The sequence below is a fragment of the Amblyomma americanum genome, chromosome 6, assembly GCF_052857255.1.
Source record: "Amblyomma americanum isolate KBUSLIRL-KWMA chromosome 6, ASM5285725v1, whole genome shotgun sequence".
Taxonomy (NCBI): domain Eukaryota; kingdom Metazoa; phylum Arthropoda; class Arachnida; order Ixodida; family Ixodidae; genus Amblyomma; species Amblyomma americanum.
The window spans coordinates 118,735,569-118,749,103 of NC_135502.1; the positions used below are offsets into that span (position 1 = coordinate 118,735,569).

General features: G+C 47.9%; 1 pseudogene; it reads right to left on the reverse strand.

The window, feature by feature from the left end:
• Positions 1 to 284: 284 nt before the first annotated feature.
• Positions 285 to 13,204, reverse strand: LOC144095480 (uncharacterized; annotated as a pseudogene).
• Between the last annotated feature and the right edge of the window lie 331 nt (positions 13,205 to 13,535).

Below are 13,535 nucleotides of genomic sequence, written 5' to 3' on the forward strand. Positions count from 1 at the left end.
AAGCTGTCCCCGGGGCAGTTCAGAAACAGGCCGAATAATGCCAAAGGTTAAGGAATGAGATGGCCGCCATAAACGGGTGGCAACAGAGTATGGAGAAGATCGTCTCGCAACTGAGAAATGGCTAGGCGCAGAAATGAAAATCAAATCTGGCAGTGGAACAGTCGTGACTTCCGGTGCAAGCGGCCGATTCTGCAACAGTACCTTCCGCTATTAGACGACACTCCATTGGCGATTGCTCTCCAGGAAACTAGGGGCCCCGCAAAACTGTCAGGCTATCAGGCATTTCATGCAGCCTCCCACTGCTCCGGTGTTGGTGTGTGGTTTATTGGCGCTGTCTGCGTTTTCTGACAGGCCCATGTAATGTGATAAAGCGTTGAGTGTTCCCCGCAGAGCGGGCATTTGCTGTCATATGTTGAAGGATAGATTTTGCTTTGTAAACCGAGATTGGGGTATGTATTAGTCTGCATTGTCTCCAGGCAACTGACTGCTCTCTACTAAGGTTTTTGTGGGGAGGGGGCAGATCCTTCTGAGGGCTTGTTGGTGTGCCAAGATGGCTCCATACCGTCTAGTGACTGCGTCCAGTTCCCCTTCCGTGTGCGCCTCCCGGTAGGCGCATGCTCGGGCATCGGCATCCCCACGTTGGTTCCCTTTGACAGCCTCACGGTCCGGTGTCCACGTTGAGAAGCATCTCGTAAAGGTGATTGTTCTCGCCTTCAGTATGCTAATGGCCGCCGTGGATATGCGTCCACTGCTGTACCTTCTGCACGCCTCTTGCGAGTCTGTAATTATGTGTGCATGGGGCTCCTCTGCCTGGTGGGTGATGGCGAGTGCTATATACTGCTGCTTCCTCAGCCTCGAGGATGTTGTTGGTTTTGATAGAAACGCAGTTTATTTCTCTGAGCTGGTGATTCACCACGCTGGCTACCGGGCCGTATCGTTCTCTGTATGTGGTTGCTTCAACGTATAATACGTCTTTTTCCTGGCGAAGCTTCTTTCGTGGGCTTCCGATCTTGCCTTTCTTCTCGCCTTGTGTATACTGGGAAGCTGAACATCAATACACAAACCCACCTTTGCTCTACCAGCCGAAGTGGCTCAGTAGCCGTGTAGCCTAGTGGCAGTGGCTTGCTGGAGATTTGAGCATTCGTCGCGAACGGGAGGCCGATGTAGGGGCAGAGCCAGAAGCGTCAAGCCGGAATTAACGACGACACGCAACGTCGTCGAGCAGCTGGAGTCATCTTTCGGGATATGCCGTTCCGGATCACGAAGTCGGTAGTACTCGTAGCTGGCTTCAACCAAGACGACGAGAAACAACGTAGTTTTGTGGACTTTCTCAATAGCAAGGTGAGCCTCTACTTCATCACCCCCAGCGGCACTGTGCATCGATATGAAGTCCAGTCCCACAGCGAGTGAGCTATTACGAACGTTAAATATGTAAGCTGTCAGGTTAGTGATCCCAAAGCAATCGTGGCCACATTGCGCACCGAACTACAACCTGAAGTAGATGGCTAGTAGACTCCAGACATGGCTCCAATGGTTATGTAAACAACGTGAAATTCTTCTGAATCAACCTTTAATCAGTGTCTCTGTCTCAGTCATTTGCTGCGCAAAGAGAACACAAACACATGTAACACAACGCAAAGAGAATACGCCTGATGGTAGCTCATATCTACCCAATCATTTACATTGATTGTCCTCCTTCTTTTCTTGTGATAATGGGCGTCATAGTGCTAAGGAATAAAAAATAGGAAACCCGAAATGGGATTTTAAATCAAACTCCAACTAGAGTGAACATGCTGCGTGGATCTCAAGATGTCTACAGGGAGATCGGAGCCATTCAAGGCACTTATGGCCTCAGAGATTGCAGACGTCTTTAGGGCGCGTTCAGAAGCATGGAACTTGTGTCGAATTACGCATTGCTTATGCAAATAGCTAGTATATAATGAACCCATCTGTTCTTAACCTTATTTAAACACAGTTTTCATCATAAAGAAGCGCAAGGAGCACGTGGGACGCTCGCTCGTATAGGCAAGGATAGCGCTATTCATGCCCAACAATACTGGACAAAAGCATTTTTGAACGGGAAAAGTTTATGAACGCAATTCTCTCATGTAATGTAAGATTTCGCTATCACAATCAATATATCCGCAGATCTCCAGCCGGCAGGATTTATTTTTTTTTTTTGCTATTACCGTTTTCGCTATCGCCAAAAGGGTTCCACATTGGTTTCCTATGGCAGTCTTAATTGATCGATGCAAGCGATGGAAAACTTCAAAATAAAGATTTGGCTACACATCGGAAGAATGCATCGTTGCTTTCAATATTTCCACAACAGTACCTAACAATTTTTCCGTTATTCAAAACTTTTGTCCAAGATTGTTCGACATGCCTGGTCGCGCGGTTTCGGCTTCAGGTGTGTGCGACCCCGAAATTGTCTGCGCTGCAGCGGCGACGAGAAAGGCAGTTTCGATAACCTAAAAGTTAAAATGGATAGTACTTTCGGTGGGCTACAAGCCTCTCAAAAATAAGGAGACTATGGACCTCCTTCACCCCGCGACGTCACGAAGATGCGGTGGCGCTGATGTTAGCAGCGACTTTCGCATGGTAGGCAAAACAGGTTCCGCTTGCCCGTGCCTACCGCAGCTGCCGCAGCTACCGGCGGCTGCTTCAAGCCTGTGCACTGCAGAAGCAGCATATATTGACCAGCTGCGTCACTGCTGGATCCGCGTAGTAGCATAAAAATATTAATTTAGCCTCGATAGGTTTCTCGCGCATAAATGCCGCATTCGGAAACTGGCTAACAGGCATTGGGCCACGGTAGTAAAGCGCGAAGTCTGGGAGTCGATAGGCACTGACACTCAATGCACTTAATAGCATGCAAGTTACTGCGTTCATTCACCTGAACTTCAGGATAGTAGGCTGATAATTGCTCAAGGAAAAAAAAGGACATATGCAGCTGCACACGTACTTATCACCTTGAGCCGGAGTGCACGGGGCGCCGACAGGTTCACTCGCCCCCAAGGAATGCGTTTTTTTGTTAATAGCACAGCACGTTTTAATGGCGCGTTTTATGACATTTAATATTTACTTGAAACTGTTTCTTGATATGACGACGTAATTATTTAATTCGAGTAGAAAGAAGTCTGGTAAGTTGTGTCAATCTTGCGCGGTCGCGTTGGTGTGCTTAGAATAGCGTACCTTAAGTGTGCTAAACGCCATATGCTTTTTCATTGCATCATGCATGTGTCAAGTTTCATGAGGTAGTACATGATCGCGAAGCTTGTTTGGAACGAAGCAGCCGCAGGCGTGCTACTAACAGACACGTGGCGAGATTGAGAGGGGACGCGGCATGAAAAGTGTTTTCGTTATTCATACATGCGATATGTAACTAAACTTGGTGCAAATATGAAATTCCTACGCTAGTTTCAGTAATTCCTTTTATTTATAGCTATACCTGGTGCAGTTCTGGGTAATTATAATTAACACCGTCGTCAAGTCCCCCCAAGGTCTCAAATAATTGACTAGATAGTGCGCAGTTTTTTCATGCCAGCATGTACATAAAGCCCTGTTCTGTACGATGACGCGATTAGTTCTTTTTCTATATGATCAGTACTTATGCATGCATAGTTACATGAAAACGTTTCTTACAAGAAATAACTAACACAGTACTGCACGTGTAGGGAAAAAAAATCGAGAGATTTATTACGCTCCTCAACGTCTCAGGAATAGTTTGCGAAAAATGGAATCATTTGATTTTCATGCGAATTAAGAAGGTGAGTGATCCAGTCGCAGAAAATGTGAGAGGTCACAAAACGAACCTTAAAGTTTATTCCCTCGTTTATGGCATCTTCGCTTTCGCTTTGGTCAAAGAAATGGGGCACTGAAATCAAAGAAATTACCTCACAATTTTTGACGACCACACTTCTAAAAAGCGTAATTTATAAATTTGTACTCAATATTTTGCTATAATTTTTCGTCACGAAACTAGACTTCAGGGCTAGGAAAGAAAATAATTCTAGAAATCAAAAATTTTCACCAAATCGACCAGCTTAACAAGAGGACAAGTCGGCCTGGCTGGTGTGTGGTCATGCGGCTAAAAACAGCGCTAAGCGAGACAGGAGATCAGGGACACGACGCTGTCACCACTTTTCGCACAGCGCGACACGTAGGTATGTCAGCAGACGATGAGCGCATGTCTGCTCCGACGAAACAAGGCCAGCACTTCCCCTCACTATTGTCCCGAAGTAAAATCATTCCGGCTAGTGCAGTGTGTCAAAACTTGTTTTATTCAATGCCTAGCGCATAAATAAACGGCAGGAACGCTTTCTACATGTTTACTACTAAACATATATACAATACAGTGGCAAACTATTTCTCTTTATAGGCCGTACGTGGCCAACGCGAGCTCGTGTACTTCAACAAATTACTAAGTTGGAAGCATCGACCATTGCTATGATTCGCAGAAACTGGAAACGCGCCTACAAGCCTTGAAAACCCGCGCTCAACACCTATCCGCGACGCCACTCCCCGACCTTTTGCCTACCACGAGCTCGCTAGCGACTGCAGCGCCACCTCGATTGTTTACAAACATGGAGGAGGTCCATAGTTCTAACAGTTAAAAACTTAACAAGTCAGTATTAGTTATACCAAGCCTGATGGTTATTAAGTCTTGGCTCTACTCTGATGTACTACTCCGCTGACAATGCTAGCCGAAAAAAGCGCTCTTATAACTCAAGAAGCATATTTCTGAAAATTGCTGACAGTCTTTGGTGAAACATTCCCCATGTCGTATAGGCTCAACTACGTTTATTATGTACAGCGTATATGTGGAATTTTTTTTCTCACAAAAAGGACCACCGAATTTGGGAAAAGAGGGGGCGGAGGGCTATCGGGGAGGGAGGGGGGGGACAACATACCTAAATTACTGTGGGCAGGCAAAAATAAACAAACAAATATTTCCCACCCCGCGCAGGGGCGGGAGCGTGGGGAGGGGGTGACGAGAGGGGTTGTGCTACAAAAATATAATGAATATAATGGGCAAGAAAAAGAAATAAATAAAAATAATATTACCCGGCCCACTACATTGGGGTTGTCCTACGAAGAATATGGCGGAACTGTAAAAAAGATTAAAAAGTAAAGTGTCCCGGCCCGCGCCACTGCGTATAACGGTCTGGGGTTGTCCTGCATAAAGTGTTGACAAAATAAAAAGAAATGAAATTGCGCCGCCCGCACCGCCCATAGCAGGCGGATTCGGCCAATGGGTATGGTCTAAGATAGTTTCGGCTTAAACCCGCGGCAAGTAAGTGCCCTTTGACGGTTCCCGCTCCCTCCAGGGTACATAGAGCTCCATGTATGAATTAAATCAAAAATCATAAAATGTGCATGCAAAACGGTTCCGCTGACGGAAATTCTAACTGCGCGCCGTTTACTAGGCTCCCTCGTGCAGACGGTCGTTTTCCCAGACTAGCGGCAGTAGAGCGAGACAAAACTTCCGGTTAGTGGCTGACTACTTCCGGTAATCTCCGGAGCTACGGAGCGTGCTGTGCGCTGCAGTTCGAAACTACAGGGCCGCTGACAGCTCAGTCATTCGGTGGGTTAGTTTGCCACTCGCCAGATTCGTCACCCTGGCAAGCGGCTGTTTGAGCCTACATTATTGTAGAAGGCGCGCAGGGAGCTGTACTATCGCATTTCATCGCCATTTACCTCCAACTGATAGCCTTGCAACTGCGTGATTTCGCGTCTCTTTTACTTGCGAGCTCCGCGATGACAAAGAAGAAGAAACGTAAAGTGAACGGCGAGAGCTAACGCGAAAACAATACATGGACGTCGCCTCAGGCTTGTGCACAAATTGCGCTCTTCTCACTTCCCCGACCCGCCACGTTGGCTCAGTGGTTAGGGCGCTCGACTACGGATCCGGAGTTCCCGGGTTCGAACCAAACCGCGGCGGCTGCGTTTTTGTGGAGGAAAAACGCTAAGGCGCCCATGTGCTGTGCGATGGCAGTGCACGTCCCCAGGTGGTCTAAACTATTCTGGAGCCCTCCACTACGGCACCTCTTTCTTCCTTTCTTCTTTCACTCCCTTCTTTCTCCCTTCCCTTACGGCGCGGTTCAGGTGTCCAACGATATGAGACAGATACTGCGCCATTTCCTTTCCACAAAACCAATTATTATTATTATTATTATTATTATTATTATTATTATTATTATTATTATTATTATTATTATTATTATTATTATTATTATTATTATTATTATTATTATTATTATTATTATTATTATCGCTTCCGCGGGCAGGAAAATCGGGTGTGCGTTAAATTTGGGTAATTACGCGCAGCGTTATACGAGCGTTACACGCTTTATATAATATTGATGGCGCACGCCCCGGCCACGAGGAATGCAACGCCCTCAGCATGACCAAGCCTCGAGCGTGCACGTACGGAGCACAGATAAGTGGCGCATGGGAGGAAGTACTCGAGCCGTGCGGTTGCAACATTCATGGAGCGCGAGGCACTGCAAGTTGCGCCTCGCCGGACGGTCGCTGCCGGCTGCCCAGCGACCTCCAGCAGCGCTGCGCCTATGTGCAGATTCGCTAAAAGTTCACCAAATGTTCACCTGCCGCCGCTGTGACCTCTACGCGGAATTTTCAACACATGAAGAAACTATAGTCCTTTCGGTTGGCTATCAGAAATTTTACACAATGACCACACGCCACTCACAGCGAAATCCCGATGTACCGAGTGTTCACATTGATCCGTTATAACGTCATTATTGACCACAGATAAGTTTGAAAACGTTCGTTTGTTTAAACTCCGGTGTGCAGTAAAGACTCTTAATCTGCGGGACAGAAAAATGAAACAACTTCCAGTCTCAAATAAACTGTTTCTTTCATACGTCTGTGAAAAGCACGTCGAGTATCAACCTTTTAAAAAATTGCTGACTGCTCCACCCGAAAGAATGTGCTGAAAGTTACTTCAGCTGCGCATTAACATCAGCGGTTAATTGTTTACTCTGGATTTGAATAAAATGACGTGGCTTCATCAGTGGACATGGGGAAAATATTGTCCCACTCCATCTCGTGTCATGTACAAGGGAACTGAAATTATACGCTCAGGCGCAACTTACCACCGACACCGATGCACAGTACTTAACGAAGGACCATTGTGTTTGAACCTGACGCTGGTTAGAGCGTACGAGTCTTGAGTCGAACTCTTCACTTGGGAGTGAAACACGAACCACCTTTGCAGGCGGAGTTGTTCGAAACTGGGTTTGCCCCCGAAGGGGCGCAGCGGGGTTTGCGGAGCCTCCTCCAAGCACACAACCCTGAAGAAGCCGGGCGCCGGGCCGGGGGCGGCTTGTACCCATTTTTTACCGGTGGGTGTCCGGCGGTGGATTTCGAACCAACCACCTCCCGCAGCCGAGGCGGACGCCCAGACCACTCGGCCACGACTGCGGTTCGCCTGTTGCACCAGTGCTTTCTGGTCCTCCAGGCGTGAGCTGGTCAGCATCCGCTCCCACTGCTCAAATGCGGTGTTTCTGATGATCGCTAGCTCTATGTTTTTTGGCTTGCCTACACCACATGAAAAATATTCGAGTATTCCCCACAAAATGGACATTTGTCTGAATATAACATGGGATGCCGAACAGATCAATGTTCCTGGTCGTTTTTCACTATACGCGCCTAGTCTGTCGTGACTTCAAGGTCAGGCCACTTTCAGAGCATGCAAAATACACGCGTAACGCACGGATCGCGCGTGCTGGCAGAGACTCCGCCGCGGTGCCAGTCAGGGCGCCACACCCAGCGCGTTCCGCTTTCGCCACCGCCCTAGTGCGAATGCACAACAGCGGGGTCGCAGATAGCGCAGTGCGTACGTATGTACATGCAAGGAGTCGGCATGCGCCCCGCGGCCGGCCGATATCGGCGCGGATGGAGGGGGCCAGTTGGCGGAGGAGCATCGCAGCGGCGGCGACCGGAGACGGGTGCGCCAAGGGCGTCCCTGACCACTCGTGCGAGATCGCGCCCGATAAGTGGGACACACGGCACGCTGCTCGCCGCTGCAATGCCGCGGATGCCCCCTCCGGGCTCCGCGCGGACAGTACGTGCCGGTGTGCATGTCACGAAAAGCCGAGAAGACGACGTCCCCACGCCATCTGGTGCGAATCAGTTGTGCGGGACATTATGCCCCGGCAAATCCCACGATTAAAGCTCATCATTTTTATTTAGAGATCATCGTAGCTGACGGGTTTAACCGCGCTCCGTGACAAAATACTCAGACAACCAACATCGTACATACCCGTCAATTCTGGACAAAAGCATTTCTGAGCAGGAAACCGTTTATGAACGCAGTTTTTTTTTCATATTATGTAAGATTTCACTATAACGATTAATATACCCGCAGAGCACCCGACGGCAGTCGTTTTTTTCTTTCTATTCACTGTTTTATTATCTTCAAAAGCGTTCTCCGTTGGTTTTCTATGGCAGTCTTAATTGTTTGATGCGGTCGCTGGGAATACCTTAAAAAAGATTTTGCTACACATCAAACTAATGGGCAATTACCTTCAATATTTCCATACCAGTGCCTTACAATTTTCCAATTTTCAAAATTTTTCCCGACAAAGCTAAACTTGTTCCGATAAATTTCTTCTTTATAATGCCACATATATTATTCGCTTTGGGTGGTTTACGAGAATGTTGCTACATCTTATACACATTAATTCACCTACTTTCGGCATTTTTCAAGTAATTAATAGTAGAGAGATATACGGGAGAAGAGCACAGTGGGTGAGGGAACAAACGCACGTTAATGACATCTTAGCCGAAATGAAGAGGAAGAAATGGGCTTGGGCAGAGCAAGTAATGCGAAGGCAAGATAACTGCTGGTCCTAAAGGGTAACGGAGTGGATTCCAAGTGAAAGCAAGCGTAGCAGGGGGCGGCAGAAAGTTATGTGGGCGGAGGAGATCAAGAAGTTCGCGGAGATTGCCCGGCCGCGAGTCGGACAGGACAGAGTTAATGGGAGGTGTGTGGTACAGGCCCGTGTCCTGCACTGGACGTAGTCAGGCTGATGATGATAGTAATTAATAATTCTCACTATGAATAGATGTCACAAAATATTGCTAATGTTTGTGTTTTAATCAATGGTTTTCTTCTGAGCACTATACGCCTCTAACAGCTCGGCACAGCGCTGTTTGTTCTCTCTTTTCTATGCACGAGCATACTGTTGAACCAAAACCAAAATAAATTATTCATAACGGTTCTGAACGACGTTTCCTTCTTGTTCTCATCACTGTCGTTGTTGCGATACAGCTATGGTTGTCTGTTCTTCATTTTAAGGGAGATAGAAAATGTTTTGCTTGCAAGTCTCTACATTGACTACTCTGCTGTTTTTTTTTTCGTGTTCTTTTGCTCTGAGCGGCTTATCATTTTGTATAAGATCTCGACATGAAATTTTCACCAGAGACTTCGTTTGCAGTTCCTGACCTTTTATCTACGCTTCTTATCTTCCAACTTCTGTTCTTTTTTTTACCTTTTGGAGGTCTGTAGCATTTTTATTTCGTTTCTCTAGGTAGTAAGTACCTCAAACATGTTAAAACTTCGCACTCCGGTTGATTGATCGGTCGATCGATTTATTTATTTATTTATTTAATATGAACTCATTAACTCAATTCTACTATTGCTATGACTACCATCGCAATTTGGCTTTTACTACTAGAGTCAACCACTGTTTACCCGATGTCATTTAACTGACATCGGATTATTTACCGGACACAAAAGCGCCAACAGGTTCAGGTATGTATTTCTAAGCAGAAAAACGACGGGTAGCTGAGGATTCGAACTTCGCGGTACGGTCGAAAGCTATTTTAGGTTCCCGGTGATTACAAGCGCTAGTGGTCCTTCGATAAGAAGAAACTGTCCATTCAAGCTGTGCAGCCGGCGCAGAAGGACGCCACGCCGTCAGGTAGAGATAGACCCTAGCCCAACTAGACGCTTACAACACGCGCTGCAACCGCGCCATCTGTCTCCATCGTGTCCAACCACGAAGAAAAAGCGAAACCACAGCGCGCTTTCGCACAAGGGTGAATGGTGGCGTAGTGGCAAGCATGTTGAATCTTGCTGAAATTATGCTGAAATGTTGCAGGTTTTTGAAAGCTCCACCCGCCGCGGTGGCTCAGTGGTTAGATCGCTCGGCTACTGATCCGAGGCAGCCGGGTTCGAACCCGACCGCGGCGGCCGCGTTTCGATGGAGGTGAAACGCTAAGGCGCCCGTGTGCTGTGCGATATTAGCGCACGTTAATAATAATAATAATAATAATAATTGGTTTTTTTGGGGGGAAGGAAATGGCGCAGTATCTGTCCCATTTATCGTTGGACGTTAAAGATGTATAGTAATAATTGTTTTGGGGGAAAGTAAATGGCGCAGTAATTGTCTCATATATCGTTGGACACCTGAACCGCGCCGTAAGATCTCCAGGTGGTGACAATTATTCCGGATACCTCCACTATGGCAACTCTTTCTTCCTATCTTCTTTCACTCCTTCCTTTATCCCTTCCCTCACAGCGCGGTTCAGGTGTCCGTCGAGATGTGAGACAGTTATTGCGCCGTTTTCTTTCCTCAAAAACCAGTTTTTACGTTCTGTGTGAGCTAACCAGAAGCGTTCGCTAAGCTGTTAGCCAGTTGACGCGATTTGTGACTGACCTAGCTGATTTGCCTGCCAGGCGAATGGTTGCATCGCTTGGGCCTCGCTTCGCAGTCATGCACTGTTCTCGGGTAAAAGCGCTCGCTGCCTGGTTAGCTAGCACGTGCTGCAGCTTTCACGGCACTGTTCTCTTTCAGTGACCCAATACTAGCTACCACGATGATCATTCGGAACTTCTTAAGGGTTTGGTTGGAGTGAAAGTGCTAGAGTTACACAACGTTTCTTCACATGAGGAGGAAATGACCAGGCTTTACAGTGCTCATCGGTGTTGCATACTCTGAGCGAGTGCTTGTGTGAGTGGGAGTATTGGACGTTATTACGCGCGGTTCCGATCAAATAAATATTTAGACCACCGCAGATTTCTACCGGATCTTGAATTCAAAGCTGAGGTGACCCGTAGCGATTTTGCATACGTCTACATTAACCTTCATTAACGAATGTTAATGGTCCCAGGTGGCGGCGAGAGAGAGAGAGAGAGAGATAAAACATTTATTATTTCATTGAAGTTTTCTGCGAGTCAGGTAGGCGGACTCCTCAGTTCAGGACTCCGGTGGCTTTGGCGGATGCCTGGACCAGTCTGATGATGCGACACTGGTCCTCCAGACCATTGCTGGTCAGTGCTGCCTCCCACTGCTCGTATCATGTCTGTAATGTTTTTAGATGAGGTGGTTTTTGGGGACAATTCCAGGAAATGTGAAACAGCGTAGGCTTTTCGCCGCACCATGGACAGAAGGGACGGTATTTCGAAGGTGGCGGCGAACATTAGACCAATGTTATAAAATTGACTTTTAGTCACACTGAAACGTAACATTGATGTAAAATTAACAAATAACGGTAGATGTTATATACAAAATGAACATTGATGTAAAATTAACAAATAACGGTAGATGTTATATACAAAATGTTAGTCTAATCAATGAAACCATTATTCTAACGCTGGCTTCTATATATTTTGCAACGTTAGAAATTGACACATAATGTTATATGGCAAAAACCATAAACATTAGTTTAACGTTCCAAATAAATTCTTTTCATATAGTCGTCTAAACGTTATTGTACTGTTCGAATAATTACAAAGTAACATTGCAGATATATTTCAAGTACTGGGTCCTAGCACTTTTCCCACTTTTCTTGCAGTAAGAGTGTTTTTCAACTAGGATTTTTTTCGCAACCAAGTCCCTTAGATTGTGCCTCCCATAGATTGCATGAGCAAGCTCCATGGTTTTGTTAGAAAACTGTTTATAACCCATTCGCCACTACCACTCATGGGACACCCCTCTGCAATGACTTGTTGGGAATGGGGCTTCAACCCCACCGCAGGTTACGAGTGTTGGAGATTGCGCTTCAACGCCGCCGATGACACCAGAGTTGGAGGCGGAGGGGCCTTTGAGAAGGCTGACTCGTTCAGCCCCGCAGGTCCCGTCTCCGAGTGACGTTGTCGGACTCCGTTAAGGAGGGAAGCTGTACAGTAGGGTTTATTTATATTTTTACAAGCATGGTTGGTTGGTTGGTTTTAGGGGAAAGGAAATGGCGCAGTATCTGTCCCCTATATTGTTGGACACTTGTAACGCGCCGTAAGGGAAGGGATAAAGGAGGGAGTGAAACAAGAATGGGAGAAAGAGGTGCCGTAGTGGAGAGCTCCGGCATAATTTCGACCACTTGGGGATCTTTAACGTGCACTGACGTCGCACAGCACACAGGCGCCTTAGCGTTTTGCCTCCATGAAAACGCAGCCGCCGCGGTCGGGTTCGAACCCGGGAACTCCGGATCAGTATCCGAGCGCCCTAACCACTGAGCCACCGCGGCGGGTTTTTACAAGCACGAGAATCAAAAATGGGGGCTGGTGCTCGTTTACTGCACTCGCTCTCGAGTTTCATATCGCTCTTCGTCCCTAAATTTCCTATAGGCAGAGGACGACCTCGCCGGGGTGGGAGTGGCCTGAAACTTTCACTCACGCGCACAATCTCACGCCACCGCACATATGGACTCGCCCGCGTCAAATATCGAGCCCGAGAGCGAGAGAAGGATGCCGTCGGGGTCATGCCAACTGCGGTAGGTGACGTCAACTGGCCAACCAAACGTCCCCACGCCCCGCTGACACCTGTTCTTCATCAGACGACAACCGACGCGCAAGACCAGAACGCAAGGTTGGGTAGAGAAGCCAGAAGGGGTCGTTTGTCCGTTGAGATGCTTGCGAAGATTGCGGACGATGACCGCCAGCCCGCCGCGGTGCGGGGCGCTGCGGACGCACGAAGAGGGCGAACGCGCTCCACGTTGGCTCCTGTGATTTTCGTCCAGAAGGCCGGAAATTTTTGCTGCAGCCCGAAAACTTTGCCGGCATCATCGTTCTAAAGTTGTCTGGATCAACAAGACACCCCTTTCACCGATGTGGGACCATATTTGGGCATGTTATGCCCGATCTCTGATTCCGCCTCGTGGGAGCTCCGCTAAGCCTAACGAAGGATAGCGTCAATACCGCCCTGGACGGGGATTCCCCGCGGCCGTCGGCCAACATGGCGGCCTCCGCTCTTCGGGGATTCGATCCGTCTACACTGTCGTGGACCGAAACCGTCCCTGCTGCCGCTCAAGACACTGCGGAATCGTCGGACGCTATTTCTGACGAGAGCTTCTTTACGTTAATCGCGCTGCGCAAGCGTGGCCGACGCGCCAAGACGGCTGCCGCCGCCGCGTCCGATACTGAAGGGGCGGCTCGAATTTCTCCTGCTACAGAAGTCGGCGCGCGGGATCCGCCGGCACAGAAGCCATCATGGCGTCCACGCAGGATCCCTCGCTTCGAGCAGGAAGACATCATTGTGATGGTGAAGCCAAGAGCCACCACCGACTTC